Genomic DNA, 22,658 nt, shown 5'->3' with positions numbered 1-22,658 from the left:
TTAGAAGTGCTCTTAACCTCTGGGCTCATTTCTCCAGCTCCATCACCCCCACTGCCTTGTCTTCTTTCCTTTGAATATGTGTGCATGTTCTAAGAAAAGGTTTGTAAAAAGTATCCAGTTTTCAGATTTATACTCTTTTGTAAATGGAGACTGTGCTTTCGTTTACCAGCTTCTTAGACCCGAATAATCATACAGAAACTATTAATGACAACACTGTTTGGCCAATAGCTCAGGCATATTCCTAGCTAGTTCTTACATATTAAATCAACCCATTTCTATTGATCTATGTATCACCACAAGGCTGTGGTTTACTGGTAACGTTCTGGCATCTGTCTCCTTCGGTGGCTACATAGCATCTCCTTGACTCTGTCTACTCTCTCTCTCTCTCTCTCTTTCTCTCTCTCTCTGTTTGGATTTCCCACCTGACTTTCTTCTGCTAAGCCATTGGCAGAAACAGCTTGATTCATCAACCAATAAAAGCAACACATATACCGAAGGACGTCCCACATCACCCTTTACTTGAGAGGATGCTGATGCTCAGCTACAGTTATAGAAGGATATATCATGGGCCTGTCAATTGGTATAATACTTAAGGCAGATAAACTGAGGTAAAAAAAAATATCCATCTACCATCAGAATGACAAGATGTGTGGCTTTTGTTGCTGTTTGTTGGTTTTCTCCTCTAATATTCAGGGTGGGAATTTGGCTCTGGTGAGCTCTTCACCAGGCACCAATTTGAAAAATCAAGGTTGTTGACTACCACGACGGCTTCAAGGTCTTCCTTCTAGGCCCTCCTGATGTTGCCATCTCAGTCAACCTGAACTGGGGATGAAAATGGAAAAGGACACTGGAAAGTCACTTGTTGTCAAGATCTGGAAGTGGTGCACACCCTATCTATGAATGTACCAGAGAAGAGAGTTGAAGCAGCTGTCATACCTATGACAATGTGGCTGCATGGCCATAGAAGTAATGTATTGCAGTGAGCGGCTACGACTGTAACTGATAGCCTTTTTATTTGTTTTGTTATTTGGTGATAGAGAAATGATTCTCAAAGAGGAAACATAAATCTCATATTATTTACTACGGGTCCTAGGCACTAAATTGTCACACTTACAAAACTTTAAACCACTTGACTAGTATGGATATTCCTGACTGACATTGTCTACCATGTTAGCTTTCCCATACGTTAAGTCAAGTTGAATGACATTTTTCACAGCTATAGTTATCTACTGGGGACTGTCAGTTTAGTCCCACCTACAAGGTTTGATTGATAGGTCTGTAATTGGCCCTGAGAGTTCACATTTCTAGCAAGATTCAGGAGATGCTGACTCCTCTGGTGGAGGGCCACAGTGGCCGAGCTTTTGCTAAACTGTTGGCCTTTTCTCTCCTTGCTTTCTTTCCCCTTTTCTTATTGCAAGGTGAATTTTCTTTGAGCCCAGGAGTACTTGGAAGATATCTGCCACCTTCTGTCCCCAAAGTGGAAGGCCTTCGGAGCTGGTAAATTCTGTTCACGCGGTACTTTAGACTTGCCCTCTTCAGGAAGATTTCAGTGGCAGAGAAGCTGAGAGTGGGAATGTTGCCTTTCCAAGGAGAAACCCTCTTCTGCTAGCCTAGACTGTTTTGCTTGCATTTTCTTGTCATGGTCTCTGAATTCAGTCTTCCTGTTTAAACTTCTGGCTTCCATGTGATATTTAAACAGTCTTCCCTAACGTCCACTGAGTGGGAAGTCTTACCTCTCTGGGAAAGGAGACCCTCTCTAGTAGCTATGCCTTTTCTGTCAAGCAACGAGCTTCTCAGTTTCTATGGGATTTTACAAAATGTTTAAAACTAGAAACTGGACAGTCTTTGAGGTACACAGAAGACTGGTGTGTGGATTAATACTTTTATGGTTTGACATCTTGGGCTTCATTATTTGATAAATTGTGCTTTTTGTTGGCCACTACAAGTTGCCCGTACAACCCTCGATTTATCCATATTTATAATCTTTAAATCTCTTTTCTTCCCAAATGGTAACCTCAAGGCAAAAGGAGTTTTCGTGAACCACTTTATATTCTTTGGCCCAATTTGTCCACTTACTTCTGTTAGAGATTCACTGTAAGACACTACAGGTACTTCTGTGCCTGGGGCAAGAAAGTACAAAATAGATTTCATACCGCAGCTTCAAGTCTTATGGGTAATTAACTCAGCATGCTTCAGCTGGCTTTGTACCAAGTGCTTGTTTGCCCATGCCGAGAAAAATAATACATTGTTGCTCTCATCGGCATCTCAAAAATACTTCGCAAACATTAATTAAGGCTTATCTCACGTCCCATCATCCCCCATTTCCAGATGAGGAAACTGAGTGTTTGGAGCCGACAAAGCAATTTGCTGCCGCTTTCCTTTTGGGTTCAGTGGAGTGTGGAGCACAACATGAGATGTTGCCCTTTAACCTTGGGGTCATAACTCCTTCCTGCTGAGGTGGCAGCTGACACCACATCAAGCTGAATCCTCACCTAAATCTCTCCTGAAAATGCTGACTGCAAGTGGAAACAGGAAAGATGCTTGGCTGAGCTTCATAGGGATAAATCCAGAAAATAATGTGTGTGTGTGCTTCTGTGCATGCCTTTCACCATGTGTGTCATGTGCATATGTGTGTGTGTGTGTGTGTGCATGAACATGCTTAGGTGTATGCTTCTGAGCATGTGTGTCTTGTGTGTGTGCATGCACATGCTTATGTGTATGCTTCTGAGCACGTGTGTCTCGTGTGTGTTTGTGAGCACGTGCATGCCTCTGTGTATGTTTTTGAGCATGCATCTCATTGCTGAGACTGAATAATTTTTGTATAGGCAACAATTTTAAGAGTTAATTTACGAGCAGGGTGTGGTAGTGTGAGGCTCTAATTCCAGCAGTTGGGAGGCAGAGGCACTTGGATCTCTGTGCATTCTAGGCCAGCCACGCCCATATAGTGAGCTGCAGGCCAGCCAGGGCAACTTAGCGGGACCCTCTCTCAAATGAGAGGCTAACTTTTTCTGTGGAGAGAATGACCGACGTATGGCTGACGGCAGAGACAGGTTATGCCGTTTCCTTCCTAGTGTCAGGTCATGAGATACTAAAAAATAGAAGTTCATGCAACACTTATGAAATGCTTACACCTCAAATCAGCATCCCATAGGATTAGGGTTTTTTTGGGTCTGTAGTGGGTCTGTGACTGAACCCCAGCTCACAACAGTTGCTCACCGGGCAGTCACAGCTATGCTCCCACAGCCCAGCAACTGTGTGGCCAGGGCTGCTTATTGTCAGCCTGCAAACCAGCCCTGACACTTGGCCTGGGAGAGCCTCCATGACAGCACAGTGGGAACCCCTTCTCCTTTCAGCGTGGGCCCAACCTCTTAGACCAATGGGTCCTTCTTTCATGGAGCCCTGGGCACCTGCTCACCTGGCTTCCTCAGTTTCAGTCCCAATATGGTCCAGCGCTAGAGATGGCCGGAGCCCTCCACGCAATGCCCTGAACCTGTTTCCTAGTCTTGATTCTCAAGGCTCAGGCCTTTGGTGTGGGTTTTGTATAGGGCAGCGCTGGAAATTATTTTATTTACTTTAATTGAGATGTTTTAAAGATGGCAAAGAAATGGCTGACTATTGAAACTCAGGTTTGAAAACTAAGTGTGCTGTAGAAGGTGTTCTATAAGCACACCTCACCTTCAGCTAACATTTTAGATACCTGTCCATGAATGCACAGGCTTCTGCTTTACTATTGCCTGATCCACTTTGCTTTTGTCTCTGATTTGGGTTTCCCCTTCTGCAGCATAGGTTGTTCTTGTGCAGCACGGTGATGCTGTGTCTTAACCACTTCCACATTCTTATCCTTTAGTTTGATGCTTTCATGTGCCTGTGTTCATCAGAACTATCTAGAAATCTTGGTTTGGCTAAAAAAATGTATGCATACACATACACACAATTTTTTTTTCCTGGTTCTCCATCTCAAGGGGTGTAGATCTTAAAAGTCTGGGATGGGCCCAAGTGGTTGTGTTTTTAACAGACCTGTCTAGGCTGTGTTAAAATATGAGAAAGGCTGATGTGGGAGTGTCATATATCAATCTGTTGATTTCATTGGCTAAGCAATAAAGGAACTGCCTCGGCCCATTTCATTGGTTAGAAGATAGGTGGGAGGAGTAGACAGAACAGAACGCTGGGAGGAAGAGGAAATGAGGTCAGACTCCGCAGCTCTCCTCTCCGGAGCAGACGCAGGAGAGACGCCATGCCCAGCTCCCAGGCAGACGCACGTGATGAAGCTCAAACCCAGGATGGACTTAGGCTAGAATCTTCCCGGTAAGCGCACCTAGGGGCGCTACACAGATGATTAGAAATGGGCCAGAGCAGTGTTTAAAAGAATACAGTATCTGTGTAATTATTTGGGGCATAAGCTAGCCGGAGCCGGTGGCTGGGGTGTTTGGGGACGCAGCCCTGCCACCGCCCATATTACTACAAATGATGCCCAGACGTGTGGCTAACTAAACCCACTTAAAAAACCTGAGAAGGCTTAAAAATAAGGGAGAGAGCATTTAACACAGATTTTTGCTGTTTGTTGGTGGTGTGCTGTAGAGAGATTTCCTGATTCGGCAACAGCAGCAGAAAAAACGCTGTGTCATTTCAAAGCGTGGCTTCCTGGGGCTGTGCCCCCAGTGCAAACTCTGGCTTTATGTTTGTGTTCCCGCTTGGGATCGGAAGGAGAGTGCTCTGAGACTGTGATGATGACTCAGAGCTCCCCGCCTGCTCCTGGACAGAAGGCAGAATCAGGCTTAGGCAGGCGGAAGAGCATGGCGGATTCCTGCCGCCATACAGGGACGTGTTTTCAGACTGCGCAGTGCTCTGCGTGTCAGATTTGGATGTTACTTGGATGAAAAGAATTTCTGTGCTGCACGCTCAGTTTCAGAATTAAAGTGCTGAGTGCCGCTCCTACCTGGTAGCCCCAGAGCTAGCACAAAATGGTACGTCCTCCATTTTGAAATTTTCCTGACTCAGCTTTAGCTGCAAAACCCTGCAGCTCATTAAGAGGTCCTGCCACAAAACACTTAAACAGTGTTGATGAAAAGCTGAACACATGCTTTTCGGTTTTCAGCCGTAGCAGGAAAAAAGCTGCGCCGTTTAAAAATGCTGGCTTTCTGGGCCATCCTGCCAGGGCAAACTCTGACTGTTTGAGGCAGGAGGGCCGGCTACCGAGAGAGGACTTGAGTGTTGTCTGTTGTAGCTTGCTGGCTGGCAGGGACCTTGAAATGCTATAAACATGGCTACAGCCAGTACCTCAGCCAAGAGGCTGAAAAGTTAAGGAATGGACTGGATCCAGCCGTCAAAGCCACGCCTTTAGTCCTACTGATATTGCTTGGTAAATTAAAGACTCATGTGGTCAGAAAAAGAGAGATATACAGTAAAGAGAGATTCAAAGACAAAGAAAATTTCTAAATGGTTTACTGTGTGTTAAAAATATATGCAAGCTGAAAGCTAAAGTTCTTAAAGCAAAAAACAAAAAAAGGAAGAGAGTTGTTGTGTGTCTTAGTACACACCTTTAATCCCAACACTTGGGAGGCAGAGGGAGATAGACCTCTGTGACTTCAAGGTGTGGTAGCACACGCCTTTAATCCCAGTGCCTAAAAGGCAGAGACGAACAGATCTCTGTGAGTTCAAGGTGTAGTAGCAAACACCTTTAATCCCAATGCCTGGGAGGCAGAGACAGGCGGATCTCTGAGAGTTCAAAGACAGCCTGGTCCACAGATATATGCTCAAAAAGCAAAAAGTTAACTTAGGAATGTCTCAGCTTAGAATCTTAAGCGCCTAATGATTTAAAGGCGCAAATCAAAAGTGCTCCTGGATAGTAAAAAATTGCAGATTCACAATAGGACAGATTCAGACCACTAAATGAGTCACACTGTTGGATGAATATACGTAGGCTTGGGAGAGAGAAGAAAAAGAATATAGAGAATAAAGTTAATGGTTAAAAAAAAAGGTAAAGTCTTTAAAGAGACAGAGTACAGATAGTTAAGAGATTAAAAGAAATAAAGAAATATAAGCCGCGTAAAAATGAAAAATTCACAGAGAGTCTGGATTATGTACATTGTGTTTTCTTTAAAATTTTTGACTGTGAAGGAGCTAAGTACAGAGAGACATTTCATTATATGGGCTGCCCAGTGGAACCAGAACGGATATCATGAGGGTATGATTTCAGAATTTGGATCTAAGGATATGATACTTTGGAAAAGAGATTCTTCTTTTGTTTTCACAGAGGATGAGACTCTATGGATTTCTTCTATTCCGATTTGGTATGATGGACCACGTCCTCCTGAAGGGTTGCTGTGAACATCTTCAGAAAATTGCTTTGCTCAACTGCCAACTGAGATGAAACTAGCACACAGGTTATACCATGAAAGACCTAATTAACGACGCCCCCATTCAGCAGGAAGCAGTTTGGAGAGAAAAAACTGCGCCCATGTTCCCAAAAATTGTTTATAAATGTTCTTTTACATTTAAAGGGGGATATGATATAGACATGAATAATTTGCATTAGTATAGATTTTGCTTTATTGATAGAGATTTAAGGTCAATTTTGTTATATGTATAAATGTTTCTGATGTAACTTTTACTTGATAACTGTTTTGTTATATGTAATTTTGCTATGTTAAGGTTAAAGCCTTCCTTTTTTTGTTTAAACAGAAAAGGGGAAGTGATGTGGGAGTGTCATATATCAATCTGTTGATTTCATTGGCTAAGCAATAAAGGAACTGCCTCGGCCCATTTCATTGGTTAGAAGATAGGTGGGAGGAGTAGACAGAACAGAACGCTGGGAGGAAGAGGAAATGAGGTCAGACTCCGCAGCTCTCCTCTCCGGAGCAGACGCAGGAGAGACGCCATGCCCAGCTCCCAGGCAGACGCACGTGATGAAGCTCAAACCCAGGATGGACTTAGGCTAGAATCTTCCCGGTAAGCGCACCTAGGGGCGCTACACAGATGATTAGAAATGGGCCAGAGCAGTGTTTAAAAGAATACAGTATCTGTGTAATTATTTGGGGCATAAGCTAGCCGGAGCCGGTGGCTGGGGTGTTTGGGGACGCAGCCCTGCCACCGCTCCCTATTACTACATTTTTTGCATTGGAAGCTTTACTCTGTGAAATACTGTTTTTTGGGATCCATCAGCCAAGCCCTAGGAACAACCTTGTTTGCTTACTTTCTCTCAAAACTTGCTTTATAACTGCATACCCTGCCTGGCCTACGATCCTGTGTTTCCCTGCAGGCTAGGGGGAAAAGAATTTGCACCCAGAAGGAAATATAACTTTCAGATAGAGGTTCTAATTAAAAAGAAATCTCTTTATTGCACACGGTCATCTATAATACTATTAAGAACCCCTTGGGGGGTAATTACTGGATTTTTATTGTTTTAACAGGAAAAATGGTATGCTTTGGGTAGCTCAGATTTTAATAGTTACCATAAACCAGAAAGAAGATGTCTCCAGTTTATGCTATGTGACCACTGAATATTTAAACTCAGAACTGAAAACTAGGTGTGTTGTATACGGTAGTAACATAAACATAGTTTACATTCATTTAGCATTTTAGATGTCTGTATATACTGTACATGCATATATTCAATGTGGGCTATTCATCAGCTTCCAGATACTGATGTGTTCCCGGCTACATACATACATATATACATTCATAAAATGGCAGTCCACATTCAAGAAATTCAGTTCTTGCTATTATTATCATCTGATTCACTCTGCTCTCATTGTTCTTTATTGAAGTTCACCATTTCTAATTACCACTTGTAATCCAGGCCATCATCCCCTAGCCCTGTAATCCTGAGACTCTATCCAGCAGTCCGCTATCATGAAACAACAAGAAGGGTCTGCTCAGGGGTGAGCGAGATTGTTTAAAGGCTGCCGATGTCACACCCTATACACATCACATGCCATCATGCTATGACTTAGCTACGTGCCAAATCAAGTTCAGGCTTTTCCCCACCCTCTTTGAGACAGGGTCTTACTATGAGTCCAAGCTGACCTGAACTTTCGATCCTCTTTTTTTATTTAGCCTCCCCACAGTTGGGATTATAGGCCTGGCTCCTCACTACTTCTGTTGATAGTGCTTTATCAAAACACAGCCATGCATGTTTGTTTATGCACTGTCTGTATTTGTTTCTATGCGATGAAAGCAGAGTTCAGCAACCGCAAAATAGATTCCCTGACCCACAAGCTTGCAGGACTTGCTCTCCAGTCCTTTCCTGAAATAATTGGCCCATTTACCCTGTGCTTTCGGATGGACCTTCTCTGTTGTCACTCTTGACCTTAGAAACCCAGGAGCAGGTGTACGATGGACTCCCGCGTGACACGACATTTCCCCTGCCCTTCCTGGAGGATTGGGGTCATTTACTAGCTGTGCATTTTGTTGACTGCCACTGTGTGCCAATGTAGGGAGCTGCCTTAAAAGCACAACACTGCTTTCGTTTGTTTCCCCGTCTTTGCTTTTTGCCGTGACGATCCAAACAGGTTTCCGCCTAGTTTTCTAGGTAGAAAATCTTAGCATTGCTAGTACTTTGAAAGAGATCTCCTGCCTGGCTCTTCTGCACCGGGCTGTGAGATAGGCGAGTTTACTAGCACGACTTTAGCTCTGAGTATTTTTTGGAAAAAAAATAAATTCACAATTGACAAATGAAGAGATAAAAAATGTTAAACTAGAAAAAAAAAGAAAAGAAGAAAAAGAAACCCACATCAAATATAGAATTTCTCGGTGATTTAACATGCTCCATCTCAATAAGGAAAGTTAAGTTTGGTATAATTTCCAAACTGGTTAGCATACATTCTGAAGACTAGCAATCTGGCAGTGGGGGGGGGGGGGTTGTGGGGACAATGGGGGGTGGTGGGTGTGTATGGAGCAGCAATCAGGAGATCCTGGCCCCAGTCAAGCCCTTGCTTCCTCCTGCTTGTTCCCCCATCAAATCCCTGCTGGTAGATTTGGGCTGGAAATTCTCTTCTCACAGCCACAGCTTTGATCACCTAGTTGAAACACTACGAATCTGTGGCGTCAAAGTCTATACTCGCACCGTTCCAGTGAGTAGAACTGCTCCGCTCTAATTGTTTTAAACACGATGGTTGCTGAAAACAGCCTCCAAAGACTGCCTCAAGAGCTCGCTCAATTATTTAAGATGCGAACGCAAAGAAGCAATACATCCCGAGGAAGACACCCCATTAATTAACATGTCTCTGGCTTGCCATTGTCCTGCTTCGTGTTTTCTCCCACTGTCAGGTTTGTTTAGTTCATTAATAACTAAGGAAGAGTTTTGTTGCCTGTAGAACGTGCGGTGTTTATGTTTCTGTAAAAACCTGGTTTGTTGGTTATATATAGAAGCCAGAAGGGCAGCTTCCTTTCTCCCTTCCTGCCTGAGTTGGGTGGTGCATGGCTGAAGTCTGTCCAGCCCACCATCAGTAGGTTGAACTCCCCCACCATATCTATGACTGGGCAAAGCTCCTTCTGTTTGCCGGGACTGTTGTTTGACGACCATGGGTATTTACATTATTGATAGCTTAGCTTTTCCTCGAGCGGCGCTCACTTATAGTCACACCTGCAAACCCAGTACCAGAGGGATTCGGCTGAAACCACTAATGCAATCAGCGGGCCTGGGTAAGCTTGTTACCATTGCATTTGAGCCAATTGGTCCCCATTCGCGTCTGATAGATCCTGGAGGCGTTTATGAGTTTTAAATGAATACTTTCTGGAATAACGTGGTCGGAAAGCGTCACGTGGGCCCCGAAACGATGGTCTTGAAATGGCTTCAGATGGTATGCTGGAAGCCCAGGCACCTGGAGCAATAAACAAGCAGGTGCGCAATGGGCAGCGCGCATCCTCTGACTCGGGGTAGGTAGTAGGAAATTAACTTCGGAACACAACAGAGAAATTTGGCTGTACTTAGTGATCAGGCCTCCGTCCACGGAGTTCCTACACGTGGGTTTCTGCTCCGGAAAGTAGAACTCTAATTTGTATTGACTTTCTGTGATATATCTGTAGCTGTTAGACAGCAGGTCCCTGCCTGGATCAGGACAGCGGTGACCAAAGGCAGTTGCTGTTTATTTCCCCCCCTCTCGTGCCGTCTTTGAGCGAAAGTTCTAGCATTTTAATCAGGAATAGCAGGTGCCTGTGGGAGTCTGATAGTTTCCTCATTATAGCCCACACCTGTGCAGACACCAAAGTCCTAGTACATGGGCTTGTTAAACACCGATTGCCGTGGCTTCTCTTTAAACTCAATGGCTTGGAATGTACCCCCGCCCCCGCCCGCGCCTCCCCTCTAGGTGGGTTGGACCTGTCTTTTGCCAGCTCTACATTATCAAATACTGCACACAACTCTTACCGGCCCCATATTTAGTGATACTGGGTGGCTTGAAACTAGTCAAGTTGGGAGTATTTATAAATTTGTTCCTTAAAGACCCACTGTTAAACATTTATTAATGACGTCCTTCCTACCCACTTTGGTCTTCTAAAATGTAACAGGCACGTAGAACCTCAGTACCTTTGCAACCAAGGAGAAGCTGGTGCTACTTCAGTGGTCTAACATGTTTGGTTCGTTTGTTGGTTTGTTTTTAATATTTGCAGATGCCATAAGCCAAGCACTGTGAACTAAAAACATAGGTTCTACTCCTGTAAAAATTACAGACATACAATTTGCAAGTTTAACTAGTAAAAACATATCATTCACTGCTTTTATTATACAACTGTCATGTAGTTTAGAACTAAAACATTTTATTATCCTAAGGATAAATGCAACATGCCACAATTCTGTTCTCTCCAGGCTGCCAACCACACATCTATTCCCATTTCTTGAGATTAGCCTGTTTGTGGGCATTGCATAGATAAATTCATATAGTTGATGTTTGCTTTTTGTATCTATCATTATCGGGCAGAATATTTCCAAGAATCATCCATCCTCAAGCATATATCAGGAGTTTATTCTGTTTTTTGGAGATGTTTTTCAACATTTTTGTTCACGTCCCCTCTGACCTATCAGCTGAAGAAATAAGAGTGCTCCCTTCCTACACATAAGTAGAGGACCCTTGCCCATAAGCATCTTATGACTTGCTCTAGGGTAGAAAAGCAAGGGGAGACAAATTTGATATTCCCATTTTGCTGCTTTTTCAGTTGTTATATTTATTTGGTGACTAGTGTGTCCCAAATCTCATATCTCATCATTACCCATCTCTCCTTCCTACTTTCTCTCAACTACAACCACTTTTATTCATCTTCTTTCTCATCCTCCCTCCTCCTCCTTCTTCGTCCTTCTTTTTCTTCGTCGTCGTCCTTCTTCGTCCTTCTTCGTCCTTCTTCTTCTTCTTCTTCTTCTTCTTCTTCTTCTTCTTCTTCTTCTTCTTCTTCTTCTTCGTCCTTCTTCTTCTTCTTCTTCTTCTTCTTCTTCTTCTTCTTCTTCTTCTTCTTCTTCTTCTTCTTCGTCCTTCTTCTTCTTCTTCTTCTTCTTCTTCTTCTTCTTCTTCTTCTTCTTCTTCTTCTTCTTCTTCGTCCTTCTTCTTCTTCTTCTTCTTCTTCTTCTTCTTCTTCTTCTTCTTCTTCTTCTTCTTCTTCTTCTTCTTCTTCTTTCTTCTTTGTCCTCCTTCTTCTTGTTTTTTTTTTTTTGAGACAGGGTTTCTCTGTATAGCCCTGGCTGTCCTGAAACTCCCTCTGTAGATCAGGCTGGCCTCTAATTTACAAAGCTCTGCCTGGGATTAAAGACATGTACCACACGCCCCCACCTATAACCACTCTTAATTTCTCCATGGTTTTAGCTTTTCCAGAGCATCATAAAGATGTAGTTATACTCTATAGTGTATTTTTTATTTGTTAATAGGCCTGTGAATTTCTTCCATGTCTTTTAATGGCTTGATGGTGAATTCCATTTTTAGCACTGAATAACTTCCCATTTCCTGACTGTACCACATCTTTACCTTTTCACTGACTAGAGTGTATCTTGGTTGCTTCCATGGTTTGGAAATTAAAAGTAAAATTGCTATAAACGTTTAATGTGTAAGTTTTTTCTGTGGATTTAAGTTTTCAGTTCTTTGTGGTAAATATTCAGGAGGGCAATTACTTTATTATATAGTAAGGATGCACTCAATTCTGTAAGAAATTACCAAACTATCTTCCAAAGTAACTACATCTCTCTCTCTCTCTCTCTCTCTCTCTCTCTCTCTCTCTCTCTCTCTCTCTCTCTCTCTCTCTCCCTCTAGCTGCATGACATGTCATTGTGTGCATCACTAATTTTTAAAAAGCATTCTCTACAATGCCTGTACCGGTTTAATTTTTATTTTTAAGCAATGCATTTGGACCTTGATTTTCATATAACTTCATTACTTGTGGCTAGGGTCTGGGCCTCTTATTCAAGGAACTGCAATGAAGACTCACAGCTTACGTAGATTTATAAAAATAGTAAGGTAACTTTATTCAAAGCAAAGTGATACCACAGATTATCAAGAAAATATACACTGTCAACAGTGATAACTGGCCACATGAATGGGCCTGCTCAAAGACCCCAAGTTAGTGCTGGGGCTTCTTTCATGGCACCTAAAGGAAGGAAGAGTTTAGTTATGAGGTGTGTACATTGGGGTGTCTCTATTTTGATCACCAGGGCTGGATTAGATAAGCTCTTTGCAAACCATCTTTCTTTCTCTTCTACCATGTACAACTAAAGGGCAATGAGTTTGATGGCCACTAAGAGGAGAAGCATTGTCCACTGCTCACAGTGGTGTGCACAGCTGGTTTGATGCAGGCTGGGGTACTAGACTGCCATCTGTTGGGAGATGCACTGTTTGGAGGGTAGTTAGTATGCATAGGACCTTCAAGGAAGGTCTCGGGTTCAAGTGCGTTGTTAGAAGGTGGTGTGTGCACAGCTTGAACCAAGTGGAACCCCAGGTTGCCTGTTACCTGTGCTTGCTTGCCTCAGCTTTATTAATATAGTTCATACTTCCTGATTAAGAAAATAATTACAACTGTTCAGTGGTTACATGATAGTGTGTTATTGTGGTTTTAATTTTCTTCTCCCTGGACTCTAGCCAAGTAAGGCATCTTTGACCCTGCTTATTGGCCATTCATGTGTCTTCTTCATTGTGTATTTAAATCCTTTACCTGTCTTGGGTCCCTTTTCTCTGTTGTCACATTGTGAGATTTCTCTGTTCATAGAGGCTACTTGATATCAAATATATGATTTGCAATTATTTTTCTCATTCTGTAGATTATTTTCTCCATTTATCTGCAATTTTTGGTATATATGGTATTTCTATCTGATAATATCTATTTTTAAATTTGTTGTTAATGGTTTGGGTGTTTCATTTTATTTATTTTGAGTCAAGCAGAGGCAACTGGATCTTTGTGAATTTCAAGGCTAGCCTGGTCTACATCAGTAAGTCTTTTAATAAGTGTTGAATTTGAGAAGTGTGAGTACTCTGAGTTTGTTTCTTCCAAGCATGTATTGCTGTTCATGTTCTTGGATTTTTACAGGACTAATTTTCCATTTTCTTTTTTTTTTATTTGTGTGTACTCAAACTAGTGTGCCACAGCGTGTATTCAGAGGTCAGAGGGCAACTGTGGAGTTGGTTCTTGCTCTCTGCCTTCTGAGATCATCAGGCTTGTAGAAGAAGCACCCCCACTTGCTGAGTCATCCGGCTGGCCTTCATTTTCTTATTTTTTCTGAAGCCAGGCAGTCGGGGTTTTGGTAGGGTTTGTGCTGACTCTAGCCCAGCGTGTGAGTGAGATCCAGAGGATGGGCACAGGGTGCCCTCGGGTTACCCATTCTTAGCTATTGTCTGTCAGCTGTTGCTTCACTGTTTGCAAAGGTTCTCCTGCTTCTTGGTTAAAGTTATTCCTAAATATTCGATTTTTTAAAAGTGTTAGCGTACATGTAATGAATTTGTTTTAATTTTTACTCTTTATTGCTCTGTATGAAATATAGCGGATGTCTGCATGTTGACCTTGTACACTGCCATGTTACTGAACCTGGTATTGGCCCCAGCAATGATGTGTGTCTGCTTACCCATTTGTGCTTTTGGAATGTGTCGTGTGTTTTTCAAGGCTTCTAACTCTAATATTTGTGAATAGAAACAGTTTTACTTCTTTCAAATTTGGATGCTGTTTCTTTTTATTGTTTGAGTGCCCTTAATTCTAGTTCAATATTAAATAGGAGACAGATAAATATTTTCCCCCCAATATTCATCTTTTGAGACAGGGTTTTATGTAGCCCAGGCTGACCTTGTACTTGTTAATTAGCTGAGGATGTCCTAGAACTTTGGGTCTTCCTGCCTCTGCCTCACAAGTGCTAACTATGGGCATGCACCACCTTGCCTGGTTTTTACCTGGGGGTGGAATCCAGGGCTTTGTGTATGCTAGAGCAAATAACCACACTCTCAACCCTTTTTCTACAGGATTCGTAGTAACATCCCTACTTCATTCCTCTTTTAGTACCTCGAGTCTTTGCTTTAAAGAGTATTACATATGGGACCAGAGAGATGGCTCAGTGAGTAAGAGCACCAGCTGCTCTTCCAGAGGACCTGGGTTCAGTTCCCAGCACCCATATGGAAGCTTACAACTGTCTATAACACCAGTTCTATCCAGGGGATCTGGCACCCTCACACAGAAAAATGCCAATGCATATAAAATAAAATAAAGAATATTGTATTTATTTCTTTATGTGCTTGTTCTTTCATTTGTGTGTGTGCGTGTGTGTGTATGTGTGTGCATGTCTGTATGCAGGTGTGTATGCATGCCTGTATGCAAGCCTTGTTGTATGTTTGGGAGTCAGTTCTCTCCTTTCCCGTGAGCCTAGAGCCCTGAACTCAGCTCCTTAAGTTTAATAGCATGGGCCCTCACCTGCACAGCCATCTCACTGGCTTGTCTGCTTTCTTCCTGATTTAGAAAACTAAAAAAATGTTGATTTTATTGATATTTTCTTGCCACCCATTTTGAGTTTTGTCCATTCCCCCCCCAGTTGCTTCCCTGTTTCTATTTTATTATCTATGTTATAATCTCTAGTATTTTCTTTGACTTGCTTGAGATTTTCCTGTTTCTTAAGGTGCATGATGAAGTTATCGATTTCAGATTTTCCCTCTTATTTGGTGTGAGCATTATAAAATTTCTTATGAAGCTTTTTTTTTGCTGCATCCAATTATTTTTCTCATAAATCTTTCCCTTCTTGCTTGCACAGAACCTCAAGGTCAGTTAACGTGAGAGCACCTTGCCTTTCCGGTTTTTTTCCTGAGCAAGTACACGCTCTTGGCCCTGCACACGGTTACCTTGATTTGTAGGACTTTAGTCAGATACTTTTGGAAAGCTCTTGTTTCTCCCAGAGCATTTGATTTTCCAGACCTTCATTCCAAAGTTTTCAGTTACTGTGTTGCTCTCCCTAACTAACAAATTTTCTGATATGGCAGAAACCAAACTTTCTGCTTTGGAATGTTTCGAAGCATTCTTCCTGTCCAGCAACTCTATAGCCCTGGGTGAGTTCCCAGTTAGATGAGATAATGACAAGTATATGGAGCAGGTCTTCTAGGGAGCTGAGGTCTAGTCGGGAGCAATGAGTTCCTTCTGTCCCCTCACACTGAGCACACAGCTGTTGGAGGATGCTGAGGCAGAGCCTGCTGTTGGATCCGCTAGGGTCAACGGCTAAGGTGAGTCACATCACCACAAAGCTTGCTCTGTCTGCTTCTGGTACTCATCCTGAGTCAACACCGAAGCACTGTGTGCTTGCTGCAAGCCCTTGGGCACCGCCCAGGGTTCCGAGGAAGTGTGGTCTGGTAGATTTCGCCACTTATGCTGGTTCGTTTATGGAGGGACAGATTTCTATAGTCGTTTATTCTGACATTTTCATGGATGTTAAGCAATAAACCATATTTCAGTCCTGGGCCAGACACAAGAGACAATTATTTCTCATAGCAGTTATGGAACACCTTGCCAATTTGGAGCCGACGTTCCAAAACTCCCCGTTCCTGCACAGCACATTGGGAAGGTCAGGTGATGTCTGTTGACACAAAGGATGATGTAGTAACAGAAGCATCCTAGGCGGCTGGAACCAGAATCTCTTATTATGGGAAGCACATACAGCTGCTCTCCGCTGTAGGCGGAGATGTTCTCTTTACTGAAAAACAATTACGTGTGCATGCGCACAGGTAAAGGAGGAGCGCTCATGCCTCTAGAGGCCCGAAGATAAATTGGCTCTTCATTCCTCTTGAGGTTAGACTCATTTTATTTTATGAGAAAAGGTCCCCCTTTGTGATCTGGGCCTTCCAGTTTGGCTGGGCAGGCTGGAAGTTGATCTCTTGGGATCTTCTTGTCTCTGCCTCTGCATTGCGGGGAATACAAGCGTATACGGCCAGGCCCGAATTTTTGTGTGGGTGCTGGGATCTAACTCAAATCCTCGTGCTTGTATGGCGAGCACTTTACTAATGTACTATCTCCTCAGTGTCCTCTTTACTCTTTAAAGACTTTTCTTATACAAATGGGTGTTAAAGATAGTCCGAAACAAAATGTAGCTATTTTCTTCGGTGCACAGTCTTTAAAACTATGAGAAACCCACAAAAAAGACCCTGTCTTCAAATCAGAAGGGCACATGCCTTAGAGAGGTGTCAAGCGTACTAGAAATTGTCTTTTTCTTTTTACTTTGATTCATTTGTAGGGGAAAGTCTATGATATGTGTGTGTGTGAGAGAGAGAGAGAGAGAGAGACAGAGACAGAGACAGAGACAGAAAAAGAGACACACAGAGAGAGACAGAGTCAAAGAGAGAGACAGAGAGACAGAAAAAGAGACACACAGAGAGAGACAGAGAGAGAGGAGATAGAGAGAAGACACCTTTTGGGAGTGAGTCTTCTGCTAGTGTGTGGATTCTGCAGAGACCGAACTCAAGTCATTCCGTTTGGCTATGGGTGCCTTTTCCTCAGAGTCACCTCACTAGCCCTAGACTCTAGATTTTGTAGAAGGACATCTTTGGAGGGTTGTAAGGAAGAAGGGCATGTGTCATTTGAAAGGATCACTTCAGCTTCTCTGTGGAGACTGTAGAGGAAAGAAAATCAGATGTGTTGGGAGGCAGTTACACTGTCTGAGAGGGAAATGGTTATTTTGCATTTGGTGGTGGAGACAGGGATAAGCGCTAAGACTCGATAGAATTGCCTAGATTCCCTGATGGAATGAACAAAGCTTTGGGGACAAATGAACTAAGTGTGACTTGTATACATTAACATGGACAAGTGGATAAATGATAGCGATGTTTATAACTCAGGGAATCAAGTCTCTGTGTCCACTTCATGTCCAGGGTAGAAACTGAGGCACGCTGGGTATAAGGATCTGTGATTTAGAGAGAGACCAAAGATGGAGAACCAAAACTTGGAGGTCAGTAAACATATTGCTTATTTAAGGTCCTAAGACTTGATAACAGTATATAGAGATAATATATACTGATTAATTCCAGTGTTCAAGAGGCAGAGCAGTTGGATCTCTGTGAGTTCCAGACAAGACTGGTATGCATAGTGAGTTCCAAGACAGCCAGTGCTACATAGTGAAACCTGTCTCAAAAACAAAACAAAACAAAACCAAAAGACAAAATAAAGTTTGTGAAGTAAAACTCCTTAACCCCGATGTCCCTTTGACATGTGGGGTCAGAAAGATTTACTGTTTGAGAAAAAAAATACCAGGGGACAACTTGATTTCAGAGCTGGTCCGGTAAACACAGTGGTAATAATTGTCTGGAAGACTGTAGCACATTCAGAAAATACCCTCATAAGTATTTTGAAATCTGTGATTCACTCTCAGTGTAAATTAGAGTTAAACAAGGAAGCAACATAATCACTCACGTACTATTCACAAGTTTAGTGCAGGCGGGCAGAGAGAATTTTAGTAGGGGGCTGAGAGCAAGAGGAACATGACTAGCCAAACACTGAGGAGCGTGTGAAGTTATTTGACTTGCTCAGAAACAGATCCATCATTTCTCCAAGCCTTCATCAACATGTGCTTTACAAAAGTACTGTCAGTGTTTGGTACATTTGTGTTGGGGGAGGGTAGAGGGAGTGGGGAGCAGGAAGAAACAGATAAAGATAGAGATGGGGGAATATAGAGAAAGAAGGTGGAGAGGGATGGAGAGCCAGAGAACTTATGTGTGTGAATTAGCACAATTGAGTTCATAGTTTGGGGGTTAACAAAAAGCACACGTCTTGAGAGGAGTGAGGTGTAATTCATACGGCAGCAAAAACAAAGCCAGAGCGACAAGGAAGCATGCCTGGGAATGCAGACATCTTGAGGTCTAGGGATTAGACTGGCATCTAGGTTATACCTGTATGCCATCAGGTTAACCAAGATGGGCCAGGACCCCTTCATATATAAATCTAAGCATTTAATTTAGGTTAATTGGTTTTCTTCATGGTCTTAGCACTTACCTTGCTGGCTGGCACCATTGTGCTATCCCCTGGCTCTGGCAATACTATCCTTCTGAAACAGGACAATGGGATTGGTGTTTATTTCTTATTTCTAGCTAAGCACAAATAATTAATTTGCATACAGATATGCACCCAGAAGGAAGACTGCATCTTGATATATTTTCAGCTGCTAAGCTTTTGATATACACCCTGTATTTTCTCCACCCACTAGGTTTGCTTTGGTTTTATAGATGCTGATAATTAATTTCTTATGCTGTCATTTGTACAAATTAGCTCATTCATTTCCATTAAAAGAAAGCCTAGTCTCCTTACAATCAAGTTATTTTTCGGATGATGGCTATTGACTATATTTTTGATAGACTCTGAATCTGTTTCAATATTGGAAGGCCAGACAGACGGGAGAAATAGGACTGCTTATGTTCAAGTGATAGGTAAAGTGGGCTTACTAATTACTTTAAGTTCCTAACTTTCCTCCTGAATAGCTGGAATACACAATGCTGTTCATTTGGTCTGCACCTCTCCTTACACTCCTCTCACTAACTCCACCCTAACTCTTTCCCCTTCCCTTCTTTCTTTTGTTCCTAACTTGACTTCATAACCCCCAAGGCTGAAGGAATTAGAGATTCTTGAATATTGACCTAAGGAAGTTGAATCCAGATCTGATCAAAGCTCACATCTCAGACTTGCCACGTTGCATCCTTGTGACCTTCGTCCATTCTTGAACTCTCTTGGTTTCCTAACCTCTAAAAGGTAGATAATTATAGGACCTTATCTCACAGGGCTCCTTGGGGTTATAACCTATCCTCTACACAGTGCTTAGAGCAATGCCTCTCAGAATGCACACTCGCTAACTGGTAATGCTGATATTCTTCAAATAGACTCAAATTTTACCAAGAGACAAATTAAAGAACAGTGGTTTTGCAGTGGCAAATTCTTTTTGTTTTAAGATTTTTTCTTAATATAATCTTTTCTTATTTTACATAGCTACTCCTGTTCTCACTCCCTCTTCCCCTCCCACTCTACCCCACCTCTATCCACTCCTCAGAAAGGAGGAGAGTTATCAAAGTCAAACACTTCACTTCAAGGCAAGACCAAGGCTCTCCCCACTACATTTAGGTTGAGCAAGGTATCCCTCCCAAGAGAGTGTGCTCCAAGATGCCAGTTCATACACTAGGGATAAATCCTGGTCTCACTATCAATGATCCCACAGACTGCCCAAGCCTCACAACTATCATCCACAAGCAGAGGGCCTAGTTTGGTTCTATGCAGGTTCCTCCCTATCAGTCTAGAGTCAGTGAGCTCTCACTAGCTTAGGTCAGTTGTTGCCGTGGGTATCACCATCATGGTCTTGACCCCTTTGCTTATATTATCGCTCCTCCCTCTCTTGGGCTGGTCTCCTGTAGCTTCTTCCAGTGCTTCACGGTAGATCTCTGTATCTGCTTCCATCAGTTGCTGGATGAAGGTTCTAGGATAAACTGGGACTATGAGAAAGAGAAAATGGATTTGCAAGATAGATTAAAAGGAAACTCAGAGTGAAGCCCCATTTTTAAAAAATTTATTAGATTCTTTAAAAATACCAATGCAAGTTCCCACTCTCTCTCTGCCTTCCATTCCCCCTCATATCCTCCCATCCCAACCCCCATCCAATACACAGAGAGGGTAATGCATATTGCTTTGGGGAAGGACGAAGGCCTTCCCTACTATATCTAGGCCGAGTAAGGTATACATCTAAAGAGAATAGGATCCCAAAGAGCCAAGACATGCAGTAGAATAAATTCTGGTGCCACTGCCAGTGGCCCCTCAGTCATGCAATTGTCAGCCACATTCAGAGGAACTAGTTTGGTCCTATACTTGTTCCTTCCCAGTCCAGCTGGAGTTGGTGGGCTCCCATTAGCTCAGGTAGACTGTTTCAATGGGTGAACCCATCATGGTCTTGACTTCTTTACTCATATTCTTATTCCTTCCACTCTTCAGTTGGACTTTGGGAGCGCAGTTCAGTGCTCCGATGTGGTTCTCTGCCTCTGTTTCCATCAGTTGCTGGATGAAGATTCTATGGTGATATTTAAGATAATCATTAGTCTGTCTACAGGGCAAGTCAAGATCAGGCCACCTCTCCTCTATTGCTTAGGATCTTAGCTGGGGTTATCCTTGCGGATTCCTGGGAATTTCTCGAGAGCAGGGTTTCTTTGTTTCTTCCTTGACCCAGTGGTGGTTCAGTAGTTCACTGTTCAATTTCCATGACTTTGTAGGCTTTCTGAGAGTAGTATTATTGTTAAATTCTAACTTTACTCCATGGTGATCCAATAAGACACAGGAGTTAGTCCATTTTTTTTTGTATCTGTGGAGGTTTGCTTTGTTACTGAGTATGTGATCAATTTTAGAGAAGGTTCCAGGAGGTACTGAGAAGAAGGTATATTCTTTTGTGTTTGGGTGGAATATTCTATAGATGTCTGTTAAGTCCATTTGGTTCATTACATCTCTTATTTCTCTGTAAAGTTTCTGTCTGGTTGGCCTGTCCATTGGCGAGGGTGGAGTGTTAAAGTCTCCTGCTATTAGTGTATAGGGTTTGATGTGCGATTTAAGGTTTAATAATATTTCTTTTACATATGTGGGTGCTCTTGTATTAGGGGCATAGATGTTTAGGATTGAGGCTACATCTTGATGGGTTGTTCCTGTTATGAGTATAAAGTGTCCTTCTCTATCTCTTCTGATTGATTTTAGTTTGAAATCAATTTTGTCAGGTATTATGATAGCTACACCTTCTTGTTTCTTAGGTCCATTTGATTGGAAAACCTTTTACCAACCCTTAACTTTGAGGTAGTGGTCTGTCTTTGAGGTTGAGGTGTGTTTCCTGGACGTTTTGTGTTAAGAATTTGTTGGATTTAATGCTTCCTTTGACCATTGAGTCTATTTCCCCTATAGTATCTTTAGCACCTGAGATTCTTCTTCCATCTCTTGTATTCTGTTGGTTATACTTGTCTCTGTAGTTCATTTTCATTTAACCAGATTTTCTATGTCCAGAATTCCCTCGGTTTGTGTTTTCTTTATTACATCTATTTCAGTCTTCAAGTCTTGAACTGTTTGCTTCACCTGTTTGATTGTTTTTCTTGGTTTTTTTTTTTTTTGAGGGATTTATTAATTTCTTCTATTTTTTTGTTTGTCTTTTCCTCCATTTCTTTAAGGGAGTTTTTCTTTTCCTCTTTAAAGGTCTTTATCATTTTCATAAAGTTATGTTTAAAGTGGTTTTCTTCTACTTCTTCTGGGTTAGGATGATTAAGTCTTCCTGTTGTGTGTCCGCTGGATTCTGGTATTACCATGTTGGTTTTTAGGATGTTGGAGGAATTCTTGCGTTGGCGCCTACCCATTTCTTCCTTCAAATGAGGCTGACAGTGTCCTTGCGTCTTGGTCCAATCCTTGCAGTGGCTGTCTGAGTGTTTGGGAGTTTTTCTTGGTCTGCTCTGTACTGTCAATGTCTGTCTCAGAAAGCCTCTGTGATGTCAGTAAGCCTGCTCTCTTGGTCATCTTTTCTGGTTTGCTCTCCTGGTGCTCTCTCTTGTTGTAGCAAGCTCTTGGTCTCCTCCATATTATAGCAAGCTCTCAGCTGTTAGGTGGGGTGTGACTAGTAGCTTGGAGGGTCTAGTGGATGGGGTTGGGTTTTGGGGGAGCCTACCCACAGGAAACTCCCTGCTGGTTGACTAGAAGAGCCAAGGGAGTAGGGGGAGGGGCCAGGGTTTTGTCCCACTGTGGAGGTCCTAGAGAATGGGGTGTCTTGCCACATGGCTGTTCACTCACATCTTAAGTCCCCTCAGTATTGGAGCAAGCTGTGGTTCAGAGTTCCACCAAGTTTGCAGGAAGAATGGCGGGTTTGGGGATGGGGTGGAGTTAGTAGTTTGGAGGGGTCGCTGGATGGGATTGGATTTGGGGGGAACCTAAGCTTAGGAAACTCCCTGCTGGCTGGCTAGAAAAGCCAAGGGAGTTGGGGAAGTGGCCCCGGATTTTGTCTCACTGTGGAGGTCCTAGAGAGTGGGGTGTCCTTCCACTTGGAAGCCCCATCTTTTTAATCAAATTAAAAAGAAAGAAGAAAACAAATTAAAACTTAACCAGTTGGATAGCTTTTTTCCATTATTTCTCAGCTGTGTGTGGCTCATTGTTTAGATTGGAAAGGAAAAAAAGAGACATGCTTGATATATGTACGCCACTGCACACAAAAGCATATTGACTTTGAGCAAGTCATTTAACTTTGA

This window comes from Microtus pennsylvanicus, chromosome 4 (genome assembly GCF_037038515.1).
Source record: "Microtus pennsylvanicus isolate mMicPen1 chromosome 4, mMicPen1.hap1, whole genome shotgun sequence".
In the NCBI taxonomy this organism is placed as follows: Eukaryota; Metazoa; Chordata; class Mammalia; order Rodentia; family Cricetidae; genus Microtus; species Microtus pennsylvanicus.
The sequence above is the reverse complement of the archived record's forward strand: the minus strand, read 5'-3'. Positions refer to the sequence as shown.